Genomic DNA, 14,778 nt, shown 5'->3' with positions numbered 1-14,778 from the left:
TCAAAACACTGATCGTTTGCATGGACAACCTGATCACAATGTTGGCATTTGACAATTTGAAGTGGCTATGGAAGCGAAGCAAGATGTGGAGCAAGAGAATATGAACTATCCTGAAGGAACCTAGCACTCTGAAACTAGATTGATTTGGAATAGTATGGAATGTGAAAGGATGCATCTTTTTCATATTCAAGATCGGTTTTGTTCTTGTTCTTGATAAGTTCTTCCCAAGGTCTGATGATGGGCTTGGGAAGTGCAAGCTTAACCTCTGCATCTTCATGTAACTCTGCTCCTAAAGTGGCCTCATTGATTTGATCAAGTGTTGGCTGCTGATGGGAATCAACCTCAACTTCAAAAAGGGAGTTACTCTAAACATACACCAGTTCAAAGTGTTGATTCTTTTGTTGTAGCTCATCTTGTTGTAGTTGTGACTCAAGTTGGAGAAACTCAATCTTCTCCTACGCATCTTGTAAGCAGATTTGAACATCTGCGAGACTAAGTTTGTTGACTTTGACTGTACCATTAATAGTAGAGTCTATTAGAGTGTTCAGTAACTCTAATAACTCATAAATTCTAGCCATTTTCTCAACAACACAAGCTAAACCAATCAGGGGTGGTGTCAATGCTTTGATTCCTCTGTTGTCCAAATAAAGTAGACGTTGTCCAAAAGTTGAAAAATGTATGTCACTGCATATATTATCTCCATTTCCACTTCCCTCGGATGATGTCACCAAATCATAAGATATCATTGTGTTGTAGCAAATGAAGATAACAAGATTCATGGATGTGCAGTTGATGTTACTGATTCGAGAATCCCAATGATATTAGGATTGTTGAGGAATGCTAATGACCTTCTGCAAGCCCAAACAACAAAATCTGGAGAGCAAACCATAAACTCATTATCAAATGCAATGTCTGTCCTTAAAGGACCAGCCTTTGCAAGTTGTTGGGTTCGTATCATATGTTCAACACACTAAAAAAATCAAGTCCCAAGGGCATACAAGAGCTTCCTCTCAAACCTCAAAAAATACAAGTTGGTGCACTATCCACTACACTCAACGCTCATAGCATTGTATAGAAACAGAAGTTCCTTCATGTTAACAGCTCTAACAACACCGCTAGACGTCTCTTTCCATAACAAGAGCAGGATCTAGTGAAAGAAACACTTCAACTCCACCTAAATTTAGTCATAGATATAGCTAACTAACATAACTAAGTGGTCCTCAATAATGACATAAACGTGTGAAGCATTTATTGAGGCCTAGTACTTGAACGCACTATTACACCATGAAGAAACATTGTAAACCAATGTTACACTACCTATTGAAACCAACTCTAGCTATTGCTTCATACATATAGGAAATACCCTCAACAATAGCAACCGTAGCTTCAACAGCCAAAATGAATAAAGCTAGCACCAAGTGAGAGTGCAGATGAAGATATGCCTCAAATATTTGACATGTATGCGATTCAACGCACATGAAAATAACATGCAGAGTCTCATGAGGCTTTCAATGGAGAACACACCCAAAAGCCCTACAAAATTTGAAAATGGATCTTTGAGACTGGAAAGTGGATTTTTCCATCAAATTTCTAAAGCCACTATATGGAAATCTTCCTAGAGCTTAAACACACTTACAGAACAAATCAGCATAGCATGGCATCGCTTTGGGCTTAATTTGACACAGTTTTTCCATATGAGGGTGGAAACTCTATTTTAAACATGCTTTACAAAAAGAATTTGGTGCAACAATAATTAGGTAAACCTGCTCGAAAGAGGTACATTACACTGCAGCAATAGCTTAGCATAGCTTACACACGGTGAGAGTGAGCCAACATAAGTCCACTGAATTGGCTTCATTCCCGTGCCTTTTGATCCTCAGACCCATCAGCACTCCACAATGTATACGCCTTCACAGTGTCAAAACCTCTCATTTAAATGCAAACCCTTCATACCTCCATACGCAACACTTGCATAGATATTCTTTGCATACTATACACAGAGCGAACAACTGTCGGGGTCACAGAATAATACCTTACTCAACTAAAACATAAACAACAAAGAGAAATGGCGTGGACAAGCAAGTAGAAGAATAACGCACATGCATAACTTTTGCTAGACGTGAATTTCATTGATACTAGCATATCTGATTGGCAAAGATGCCATGCTAGGAAAATCAACATAGAACCAACAAAGCATAGAAGACCAACACCGGATGAGAGGCGAGTGTTAGGGTTGTGAGATACTAAGAATAACATCTTCTAGGAGTAATAACGATAAATCTTTGGCATGACAGGATATGGCAGATCTAACAAGCCAAGGAGTCGTAATTCAAATCGTCAACCTTAGGACTATACAAGCATTGAGCACCAAGAATAGTCGTATGCAAACTTTGGCGAAGGGACAAGTTCTTGACAGGCATAGGGGTTAATAAGCGGAGCAAGAGTGCCTAAATTTGGGACCTGTGGTGGAGGAAGGCCACATAACCGTGGCTCAAGCTTAAGTAGGGTAAGAATACGCCTGCTTTGAAACCATGTTAAACACACACACAAGTAATAGGAAAAATTTAGATAACTCGTGTGATGCATTCTATTCACAAGAAATACATATTAATACACATTGTTCTAACCCTTGGTTTCATATTCCAAGAGGTCTGTTGGAGTTTTATGACTGTTGGCCTTCACTTGAGGCTTTTCGCCTTCCATTCAAGTGTATTAGCCAAGTTTTCTTAACCCAAGAGGATGAAGCTTCCAACAATCCCAAAGTCCCTCCCGGTTGGGAAATACACCTTCTCCAATAGTTGCGAGTTGGCCACGGATCTGTGTGATCCTTATAAGGTAGTTGGTCACATTGTTAGAGGGGTTCATTCTACGCTCTATGAGCTTAGTTTTGAGAATCATTTTCTTACTCATGTTATCAATTTGAAAAAGTGATACTAGGGCATCAAACATCTCCCTAGATTTGGTCTTTTCTGCAACATGCAAAATCATATCATCCTTAATAGCTTCGGGGATCACCCTTTGTGCCTTCATATCCCTCCTACTCCACATTGCCTGCACTGCAAAGTCTACTATGGTTGGTGCCTGTTTTAGAGCTAGAGGAAGGCTGGACATGACTTTCCACAAGTCTTTCTCCTTCAAGATCATTGAGATTTTTGCCTTCCATTCGAAACACCATCAAGTCGATCCTCAACTTTCACACTAGTTACCGACATGGTTGTCTTGCAACATGCAAAATCATATGATCCTTAATAGCTTCGGGGATCACCCTTTGTGCCTTCATATCCCTCCTATTCCACATTGCCTGCACTGCAGAGTCTACTATGGTTGGTGCTTGTGTTAGAGCTAGAGGAAGGCTGGACATGACTTCCCACAAGTCTTTCTCCTTCAAGATCATCGAGATTTTTGCCTTCCATTCGAAACACCATCAAGTCGATCCTCAACTTTCACACTAGTTACCGACATGGTTGTCCTGAGATATGTCTCTCAAACTTGCTGAAGTAGCCAGGAAAACAATAGATTTGCTTTTCTCTCAGAGCAGTGGCTCTGATACCATGTTAAATTATCCTAAAATCGGCTTTCTAAGCAAACAAATCAGATCTAGTTACTTGTTGGAACTATTAACTTTTGCATGAAGCGAAAAATGAGAAAAAACAATCACACACAATGCACAATTATTTCTGCTCTTCTTGATCATTTCATCATTTAAAATTATCTTCAAAACTTACAAGAGCTCCCTTATAGGGAAAATGGCTCTAAAAATTAATCAAATGAACAGAAAGCCTGAAAAATATCAGTCTACACAAAAATTGAGGCAACTTGCCTCTCAATCCCTACGACAGTACGAAATCTGTACAGAATCTGTGTGGACGGCTGTAAAGTCTGCTCTACTGGGTTGTATGGCTGCTCTTTTGCTTGTTGTGGATTGGCTGCCTATCCTTGCTAAAGACTGGCTACATTCTCCTTGTTGAACTATTGCCGAAATCCTCACCAATGGTTGAAAATCAGATCTCTATTTTTCTCCTTCACTCACTTGACATGTGAAATTGTTAAAATTGGCAACTAGGGCCAAACTCCATGTGGGTCATCTTATCTATGGCAGCTGATATTTTTCTTGGATCCCTCAAATCGAGAGGTGTAGGATTGATCTAAAGATCATCCGATTCTGATAAGTATTCATGGAGATATGAATTTATTTCTGTGATGGGACAATTCGTCAAGGTCGGACAGCAACCAAACTACCCCCACTTGTGCTCCACGTTTTAGTATAAATACGAGTGCCTAGCAAAGACACAACTCACTTGAGATCTCTTCTTCTCCACTCGTTTTGGGTTTTAGTGGAGAGAAGAATCCCTAAGTGGAAACGTTGTCTTAGAAGAGTGTTCTACACATGGAATGCCCTTGCTGTTATGGAAGGAATGCTCTCACACCTAAACATTGTCTTAGAAGAGTGTTCTACACATGAAATGCCATCGCTGTTATGGAAGGAATGCTCTCACACCTAAATGTTGTCTTAGGAGAGTGTTCTACACATGAAATGCCCTCGCTGTTATGGAAGGAATGCTCTCACACCTAAACGTTGTCTTAGAAGAGTGCTCTACACATGGAATACCCTCGTTGTCATGGAAGGAAAAACCCTCATCATACACACAGTCATGAAAGGTATAGAAGGATGCTCTAATTGTTGTTTTGATTGAAACACAGCCATGAATGATAGATCCAATTTCTGTCTTAACGGAAGCCTATTGTTGTCACTCTAACGCTGTCATGGAGGAGAAGACATTGGCATTGCTATGTGCTAGGCCGCAGGCCATAGCACTATAGCTAGCCACCTTGGTCTTATGATGAATGTTGCAACATTATAGACAGCATAGTATATGACAACAGGATGCATAGTGCAGCATATTGTACACAGTAGCAGCGATGGGTACAGGATGCATGGTGTAGCTCAGTGTACTATTCATAGTGATGGTGCAGCATGGTGTAGCTCAGTGACGCTGGACATAGTGATGGTGCGGCATGGTGTAACTCAGTGATGCTAGACATAGTGATGGTGCAGCATAGTGTCGCTCAGTGATGCTGGACATGGTATGATGGTGCAGCATGGTGTAGCTCAGTGATGTTGGACATGGTATGATGGTGCAGCATGGTGTGGCTCAGTGATGCTAAGCATAGTGATGGTGCAACATGGTGTAGCTCAGTGATGCTGGACATGGTATGTTGGTGCAGCACAGTGATAAGCTCAACATGGTGATGGAGCCACCTTGGCGAATCAGTTGAAGCAGCATGTCTTCAACTAAGTCCAGCTACCTCGTGTATCATCTTCTTAGAGATGATCTCTGCTCTTATTTAGATAATTCAAAGTGTTGACTTTTGTTGTATATGTACTATCTCTTTCTCTCTCTCTGCTGAACTATTGAGGAACATATAAGAAGAATTGATCAAGGGTTTCCCCACATTGGGGTTTGTCCCTAGCTAACGCCACATCTTGTGTCCTCTTGTCTTGGCTTGTCTTCTGCGATTCATGTATATGTTCTATCTGCAATTTACTATCATGCTGATGTGATTGCTAATCTAGAAAAGATATTGAGCTAACTGTGAAAATTGAAATAAATTGCTCTAAGCATAGAACATACCTAAAATTAACATGGTATCAGAGTTGAGGTGAAGACAAAGCCCAAGCAAGAGTGAAAGAGGAATCATTGAAGACAATTGGGAAAGGACAAAAGGCTAAATGGGTTCTTTATCCCTCTTCAAGGGTGAAGTTGAAGCAGAGAATAATATCCAAGTGGCGCAGCAGAAGCTTCCAATGGCCTACCTAAAGATCACTTCAATGGGAAGTCTGGATCTAAGGTAGAAGGAAAGGCAAATGCCTTGCTTGCTTGGAGTGTCCGAATGGTCGGGACACATCACTTGATGATAACAATCATTCCAGGGACATCTTCAATCATCGAAGGAATGCAAGTCATCAAGGAAATGGCCAACTCTTCAAAGAAAGCAAGGAACCTCAGGTATGAAGAATCAAAAGTTATTCTTGATAAGATAAAGAAGCATTAGCTTATATTGACCCTCTCCTTCAAACTCTTTGGGAATCTATCTTATTGATTGTAGTGCTTCAAGGCACTTCATCGGATAGAAGGGTGCTCTCTCTAATTTGGTAGGGATGGAAACAATCGTGGGATTATACTTGGAGTCAATGCCACCTATCACGGAAAGGGTGTAGGGAATGTTACCCCTCAAGTGAATGAGGGTAACTCAATTCATTTAAGAGAATCTCTTTATGTACCTGATCGCAAGAAGAACTTGGTGTCCATTTCGGCAATGGAAGTCAAAGGTTTCAAGGTGGCATTCATCGATGGAAAGGTACGTGTTTGAAAATGAAATTTTCAATAGATGCTTTTACTCATGGGTTCAGGGATTGGAAATTTGTATCAAGTTGCAGGATGGTCCATTGGGGACCATGTCAGTTGACACATCTCATCTATAGCACCAAAGGTCTATTATGAGGCCCTACTCGATGTGAGTCAGATGGTGGAGGGATGCTTGAATTCAAGAAGAGCATGAAGGTACATGTCTGAGATGTACCGAAAGAAAATCTTACAAGGGGATCATTCTCCTCATGTAGCAGGTGCATAGATTTGGAATATCCCAAGGGGTTTGAGATTCATGATCAGGTATCTCATGTATGCAGGTGGAAGAAAGCCCTCTATGGCTTGACACAAAACACCCCGAGCTTAGTATGAGAAGCTAAGTTGCACGAAACGGGGAAACGCGGAAGCGAAACGAAACGGGGAAGCGAAACGAAACGCGACCTCCCCAAATTTTGGAAACGGGGAAACGCGAATATATATAATAATATATATATATATATTAAAAATATTTAAAAATTATTATTATATATATGTGCAATCATAAAGCATGAATGATACATTTACTTACATAAACATTTAAACATTAAGATTAAATTTACATCACATTTACTACCTGGAAACCCTACTGGAAACCCTAAAAAAAATTAAAAAAAATTAAAAAACAAGTGTTTTTTTTGGGGAAATGTGGCACGTACGGCCTGGAAACGCGTTTCCGGCCGTACGGCCAAGTTTCCGTTTCGGGAAACGTGGCCGTACGGCCGAAAACGCGTTTCCAGGCCGTACGGTATGGGGAAACGAGTTTCGTTTCGTTTCCCCTGGGGAAACGGACCCCCTGCCCACGTTTCCTGCAACTTAGATGAGAAGATTGATAGCTGTCTGAGGAAGCTGAGATTCACTAGGAGTGAAGCCGATCCAAACCATTGCTTGAAGGTTGTGGATGATAGACCTCTCATACTGGCACCTTCTGAGGACGACCTCTTTCTGACAAGTGCAGACCCTCTCATTTGCAAAAGTAAGAGGGAGTTGGATTCCAGATTTGGAATGGTGAACTGCAAGACTGTGACTACCTCTATGGATCTTAACTTTCAGAAGTTATGTGGTAGGGATACCGAACTTGATTTGGGAAATGCGTTTCACAAACTCATACTAGCATTGATGTTCTTGGTGAACTCTCGTCCGGATATATGTGTTGCAGTTAGCATGGTGAGCTCATGTATGGTTGAGCCTCACTAGATTGGTGCCAAGGATCTTCTGAGATATCTTCGAGGCACAACTTCTCATAGATTGAGATACACTGCCGGAAATATGAAGTTGCATGATTATTCGAATGTTGACTGGGCAGGCAGTGTGGAGGATCGCAAGAACAACCGAGTGTTAGTTCTCTTTGGGTTCTGCTCGATATCCTGGATGAGCAGGAAGCAGAAGACGATTGCTTTGAGCACCGCCGAGACCGCATACCTACGAGTATGATCTCGTGTGAAGCTTCCTGGTTGCGGAAGCTCTTCAGTGAGATGTTTGTACACATGATGGATACCACCGTGATCTTCTGTGTCAACCAGAGGGGGATCCGATTGTTGAGGAATCTCGTATTCTATGATTGCTCTAGCATATAGACATCAAATACTACCTTATCTGGGATATGGTACATCGATGAGCGAGGAGGCTCCATCGCATTGAGACTGATGTACAGGTCGCACACATTCTGTCAAAGCCCCGGGGACAGGACAAATTTGTGACTTTCCTGAACAACTTAGAGTCGTTGAGAGACCCTCTTATGAGGGTCCTGCATGATGCATGCATTGAGCTTTGGGAGCTTCGGGGGGCTTGGGGTACTTCTTGGAGCAACAAGCGACCATAAGGCAACTCACCCTCCCCTGATGGTGCGCTGTGTATAGGGTGAATGGCTCAGCCTTCCCCTGTGATATCTCGTGTCGACTTATGGACAAGATGAGTGAGACATCCTACACATGTAGTCTGGGACTCATGGGAAGTACCTCTCATCTGGCCAATGAGTAGGGAAATGGGGTTAGAGACCATAATAGTACTATCGATGGACGCATCATTGTATCTACCGTACTCCCTATGCCGGGATGACCTCCATTGATCTGGGATCAATGAAACTGATCTGGGATCAGTATGAGTGGTTTGAGACACTCTTTTGGTATTGATCTGGGATCAATGAAACTGACTTCGGGTCAGTAAGAGTGATATGACTCACTCTCTTGGAACTGATCTGGGATAAGTAAGAGTGGTATGACACACTCTCTTCATATGGAGCTGACTTCGGGTCAGTAGAGAATGGTATGAGACATTCTCGATCAATTCTTCTTCTTCATGGTTCAACAGAGCAGAGCAGTGCAGTGCAGGGCACTGATGGCAGAGATAGTACAATCTAGCAGATGGAGTTCTCCCTAGTTGAGAGGGAGTGTTAAAATTGGCAACTAGGGCCAAACTCCATGTGGGTCATCTTATCTATGGCAGCTGGTAATTTTCTTGGATCCCTCTCATCGAGAGGTGTAGGATTGATCTAAAGATCATCTGATTCTAATAAGTATTCATGGAGATATGAATTTATTTGTGTGATGGGACAATTCGTCAAGGTTGGCCAGCAACCAAATTGCCCCCACTTGTGCTCCACGTTTTAGTATAAATACAAGTGCCTAGCAAAGACACAACTCACTTGAGATCTCTTCTTCTCCACTCGTTTTGGGTTTTAGTGGACAGAAGAATCCCTAAGTGGAAACGTTGTCTTAGAAGAGTGTTCTACACATGGAATGCCCTCGTTGTTATGGAAGGAATGCTCTCACACCTAAACAATGTCTTAGAAGAGTGTTCTACACATGAAATGCCCTTGTTGTTATGGAAGGAATGCTCTCACACCTAAACGTTGTCTTAGAAGAGTGTTCTACACATGGCATGCCCTAACTGTTGTTTTGATTGAAACACAGTCATGAATGATAGATCCAATCGTTGTCTTAACGAAAGCCTATTGTTGTCACTCTAACGTTGTCATAGAGGAGAAGACATTGGCATTGCTATGTGCTAGGCCGCAGGCCATAGCACTATAGCTAGCCACCTTGGTCTTATGATGAATGTTGTAACATTATAAACAACATAGTATATGACTACAGGATGCATAGTCAACACAGTAGCAGCGATGGGTACAGGATGCATAGTGCACACAATAGCAGCGATGGGTACAAGATGCATGGTGCATGGTGTAGCTCAGTGATACTGGACATAGTGATGGTGCAGCATGGTGTAGCTTACTGATGCTGGACATAGTGATGGTGCAGCATGGTGTAGCTCACTAATGTTGGACATAGTGATGGTGCAGCATGGTGTAGCTCAGTGATCCTAAACATAGTGATGGTGCAGCATGGTGTACCGTGTAGCTTAGTGATGCTAAACATAGTGATGGTGTAGCACAGTGATGCTGGACATGGGTATTATGGTGCAGACATGGTGATGGAGTCACATTGGAGAATCAGTTGAAGCAGCATGTCTTCAACTGAGTCCAACTACCTCATGTATCATCTTCCTAGAGATGATCTCTACTCTTATTTAGATAAGTCAAAGTGTTGACTTTTGTTGTATATGTACTATCTCTCTCTCTCTCTCTCTCTCTGCTGAACTATTGAAGAACATATAAGAAGAATTGATCAAGGGTTGCCCCACATTGGGGTTTGTCCCTGGCTAGCGCCACATCTTGTGTCCTCTTGTCTTGGCTTGTCTTCTGCGATTCATGTATATGTTCTATCTGCAATTTACTATTATGCTGATGTGATTGCTAATCTCGAAAAGATATTGAGCTAACTGCGAAAATTGAAATAAATTGCTCTAAGCATAGAACATACCTAAAATTAACAGAAATGAATGTTCTTTGTGTGCCTTTGTCATTTGCCCTCTCTTTCATAACTTTGACATGAGCCAAAAACCTAATCTTCAACAATTAAGATCTAACTATGAGATCTATGGCTCTATTAACTGACCCTCTTTAATCACTTTATTAATTAAAAAACACTTTGACAAAAAAGTGTTCACTTTATTAATTAATTAATTAATTAAGTGAACTTCTAGAAAAAGCATAGGATACATTTAATGACGATTTCCATAAGTAGACACCCTCATGGAAATAGTTGTCTGAGCTACAAACACTAACATGTTGTCAAGGAGGAGATTGCCCACATTGAGAATTTTGTTGAGCAGCAACAAAGGAAAATGACCAATGAACCAGTTGAGGCAAAATTTAGGGACTGAGTTCCAGATACAAGGTTCTTTCACTCCAGAGACACCAAGATTTTCAAGCTAACAGAGCTTTACTAGCTGAACAATATTTCATAACAATTGTTCAAGAAGAGGGGTCAACAAAACAAGCATATCTTTATAAACTGGATTTAATGAATTAAATGTTACAAACCCAGAGGATATCAAACACAATCCAGTGGCAGAAACAGAACCTGCTCAATAGTATGAACTTTGAAGGTACCCTTTACCCCGCTTGACGAAGATCTTAAGGAAAAGGACACTCAGCTGCGGTAGAAGGGCATGTGAACTCCTGGGTTGGCAACACCTATTTTCCTGTGGTTGCTTTTCAAATGGGAACTAATCTTCCCCGTTGTGTTTTGGAAATTTTCTTTTATGTTCATAGCAATTATCTAGGCCATTCTACTACTATGGGTTTGAAAGTAAATAACTATGCCTTGCAATCTCACAGGATAAACCACTGATATTTTTACTATGGTCCTTGTTTCCCTATAGGCATGACATAGTGAACCTTGACAGTAATTTATTTTGTATGCTAGTAATATAAATCTCGTTTATCTATCAAAAACTAAAAATTGCAACTTGCTAGAACAAAGCAAACTTAGAAACATATTAGCAAGCGTTGTAATTTGCTAAATGCTCACAACCTTAAACCATGCTTATGCCTACACTAATCCAGGCAATTCTTGTAATAGTCACATTAGAGATAGACCAACTCTGCAAATCTCACCCTCCCTATTGGAACTTCTTCAGAGATGCTTGTGCATTAGATTTTGCAAAATTAGTGACATCGTGTAAAAGCCAATCATTCGATACTCATTTTTATAAGAAGCAATGAGATGGTAAAATCGTGTAATATGGCAGCAAAATATGACACGGAAAATATATAGAATTTACAATATATGCCAGAGGATGCATTGACAAGGAACTGATAACTGCATTTCCTTCTCGTTTTATCATTGAATGATACTACATCTGTTGAACGATCCATATTACAAAATTACTATGTTGCAAGGGGACCCATCCCCCACAATAAAAACCTATGGACTTTGCATGCCCATGTTTCGAGAACTTAGGAACCCCTAGGAAACATCCCCAAACAGTTGGGGACTTCACCAGGGTCATGAGGACTTGCTAGTCATCCCAAGGGGTGTTAGTTTTTTTTTGTAAGCTTGGTAAGACTACATCTTCATCATGTCGAATATATCATCCCGATCGGGGCGGGGAATTGAACCGGTGACTTAACATTAAGGAGTGCCTTAACATAGCACCTGATCACCGTCTATCCAAGACCCCGTGGACAAGGGGTGTTAGTTTTTAAAAACCAGCAACTAATTTAATAAAATTTCTGAAATGAAAGACCTGAACCTGAACTTTCCCAAGCATTCATCAAATATACTAAATTTCCTAATTGAATATTGCAATGGCAACAAGAATAAAAGAAACCAACCAAAAAAAAAAAAACTTGAAGACACGAGCACACCATAAAAACAATACACCAAATTTACCCAGGAAACCCCAACTGGGGAAAGCCTGCCAACTTCTGTGTTCTTATTATGCTTCAGCAAAATCTTCAAAAAATGATTACAAAGAGGAGGGAAAACTTCCCTTCACTCAGCAAATCCTTCAACACAATTGATCTGCACCCTTCTCTCCTACTCAGCCTGCCTGCCTACACACTATACGAAATTGTACATGTCCGTGCGGCCTAAGTATGGCCCGCTCTGCGCAGCTAAACTCGGCCTCTCTGAAGATGAACATTGGATGTGTTGTTTCCTGGAAACAGCCTCTGACTGCTAGAGGTCAGTGCCCAGGATATCTACTAATTTGATAAACACTTTTAAAGGATTGGCCAGAGGGAGAGAGATTATGAGAGCTAAAATGGTTGCTCCAATTCCAAAACCTATCCATCAAAACTAGAATGGCCATGCGCCTATGGGAGTTGCAGAGACTTTGAACTAAAGAAATGATGTAGAAGAAAATAAAAGAAGACAGGGTTTTAGCACAGGCAATTAAGAATCTGAACCTTAACCCTGTGGAAAGAATGGTGAGCAGAATAAGAAGTTGTAGGTGAATTTGAGGAACATGGAGCGCTTCATTAAGAGTTTTTAAATCAATAAATTGAGTACAAGTAAGTAAATTCAAAATCATTGACTTAAATAGCCCAGCTGCATCGTACACTATTCCAACAGAGGCATAACATAAATGAAATGAAAACATAGAAAGGAAAACAATTCTGCAGCTTGCCCAGAGATGGAATCAATCTGGTGTTTATTCTTCAATTTCAGAGAGAGATTACATTACATTCCTCTTCATTTGTTGGTCCTCCACTTTCAGGTTCCCAACCCCTTACAATGTACCTGTTTTAGTCTTTTATTTCCCTGCCTCCTCAACTAACTGTTACAATCAGTTTCAAAAAACTGATTTTAAAACAGTTATAAAATTGTTTTTGTTTTTGAATTTTGTGGAGTTTTAACATAAAATTACATAAGTATTTATTTTTTTAATATATATATATATATATATATATAACATGCTTTCTGACTTTTTAAAAAATAAGACCCAACTTCTAAACCCTTCAGGCTTTCGAGCCTCTCATGAGAATACAAAAACTTTATTAATCACAAATTAAATGATGGTACGGAGGCTAAGTTGTCGCCATGAATCCATGTCAGCAAACTGTGAACAGTTTGGTGGAAGCCACAAACTACTTCTTGGGGACTCCTTTGGTGGTTTCTGGAGATGAGGAGGGTGAACCCCGAGATGAACACTAGCCCTCGATCTAGATAGAAGCAGTTTGGCCAACCCGCTTCCCGGGGGGCCCATTAGCATTCACTCCGTGCAGTTTATACTGTCAAGACTCCATTGATTGCTACGGTACGTTAACTTGCATTAAGTCAAGGCCTTCAGCACTCCGTTGACCTCATAGCATCTGCCATTTTAGTCAATTACAAATTATACTTTATGTTGTTATAATTTGATAATGTGTGATCCTTGGTGTGGTCGAGCTTTTGGAACCTGTGGTGCACAAATTCATTGTGTATATGTATGGTTTCTTCGGCCTTTATTCGATATGTTTTGTTGCATATAGCATATGACAATGTTGTGTTCATCGAGGAAATGCTCTATCACCTACTTTTAACCGAGAGTGGCCATTGCCATTAGTCTCAAAGCTTGACATCAGAGAAAGCTCCATCATGTCAACCTCAAACATCAAGGCAACTGGTATATATACAATTCGTCTCCATGTGGTAACTTCTATGGAATCAGATCCACACTGGGGTTTATTAATGAGGTCCCAAGCAAGTGTAATGGAATCATTCTTGTATGCCACGTTTGTTGCGTACTTACCCTGTTCAGTATAACTGACGCTTACCCCATTTGTTACATACTATGCTTTGCATCCATGTGTCCCAATTGTTCACTAAATTCAATATCAGTCGAATTTTATTTTGCTTCACTTCACTTATGACAAAATTCAAAACTTGAACGCTTGCTCATAAACACCAGGAGGTATTTGGAAAGCCCTCCAATCTCCATCATTGAAATCCCAAGTGCGCCCTACAGGATGCATTAAGTTAGCACAAAACCATCTTGACAACCATGACAAAATCATCCAGGTACAATCAAAAGGCCAGTGGGTCCTTGTCCACAAGGACAGCAATGAATTGCCTGGCCACATTCACCACAACTATCACTCCAATTGTCCACCCCACTAGTTCACCAAAAGAATTTTACTACCACCGAAATTCAATGGTATGGGTGATAAGCTTAGTGTCATCTCTCTCATCGAATCTAATCAGTACAAGCGATGCTTTAGTTCACTGTGGCCCTGTGGCAAAGAAAGATTATTCTGCGAGCTTTAGGATATTTTTGTTTACATTAAACATTTCAGAAGGGACCTCAGGTTGAGGTGAAGGCAATGTTTTAAAACTCCGACTCGGTATCAACTCGGCCGGCTCAATTTCAATGACTCGATCGTTGTAAAAAATACATTAAATATTTATTTTTTATAAAAACACAATTTTAAAAATTTTCATTCATGTTTCCAAACACAGCATTAGAATATAGATAGAAGACAACATATGATCAAAGTGGCTCATGAATACATCCATTATATCAAAATGGCACCCAGTGCACTATC

At 40.6% G+C, this 14,778-nt stretch overlaps 1 protein-coding gene across 3 annotated transcripts in view; it reads right to left on the bottom strand.

The window, feature by feature from the left end:
• Positions 1-14,778, bottom strand: part of LOC149143759 (vacuolar protein sorting-associated protein 35B-like) — a 223,208-nt gene that overhangs the window by 183,576 nt on the left and 24,854 nt on the right. The gene's annotated exons all lie outside the window — the stretch shown is intronic.

The sequence above is a fragment of the Pinus tabuliformis genome, chromosome X, assembly GCF_031772625.1.
Source record: "Pinus tabuliformis cultivar Carrire ecotype Pingquan chromosome X, CPIR1, whole genome shotgun sequence".
NCBI classification, from domain to species: Eukaryota; Viridiplantae; Streptophyta; class Pinopsida; order Pinales; family Pinaceae; genus Pinus; species Pinus tabuliformis.
This window is presented reverse-complemented; position numbering and strand designations above follow the sequence as displayed.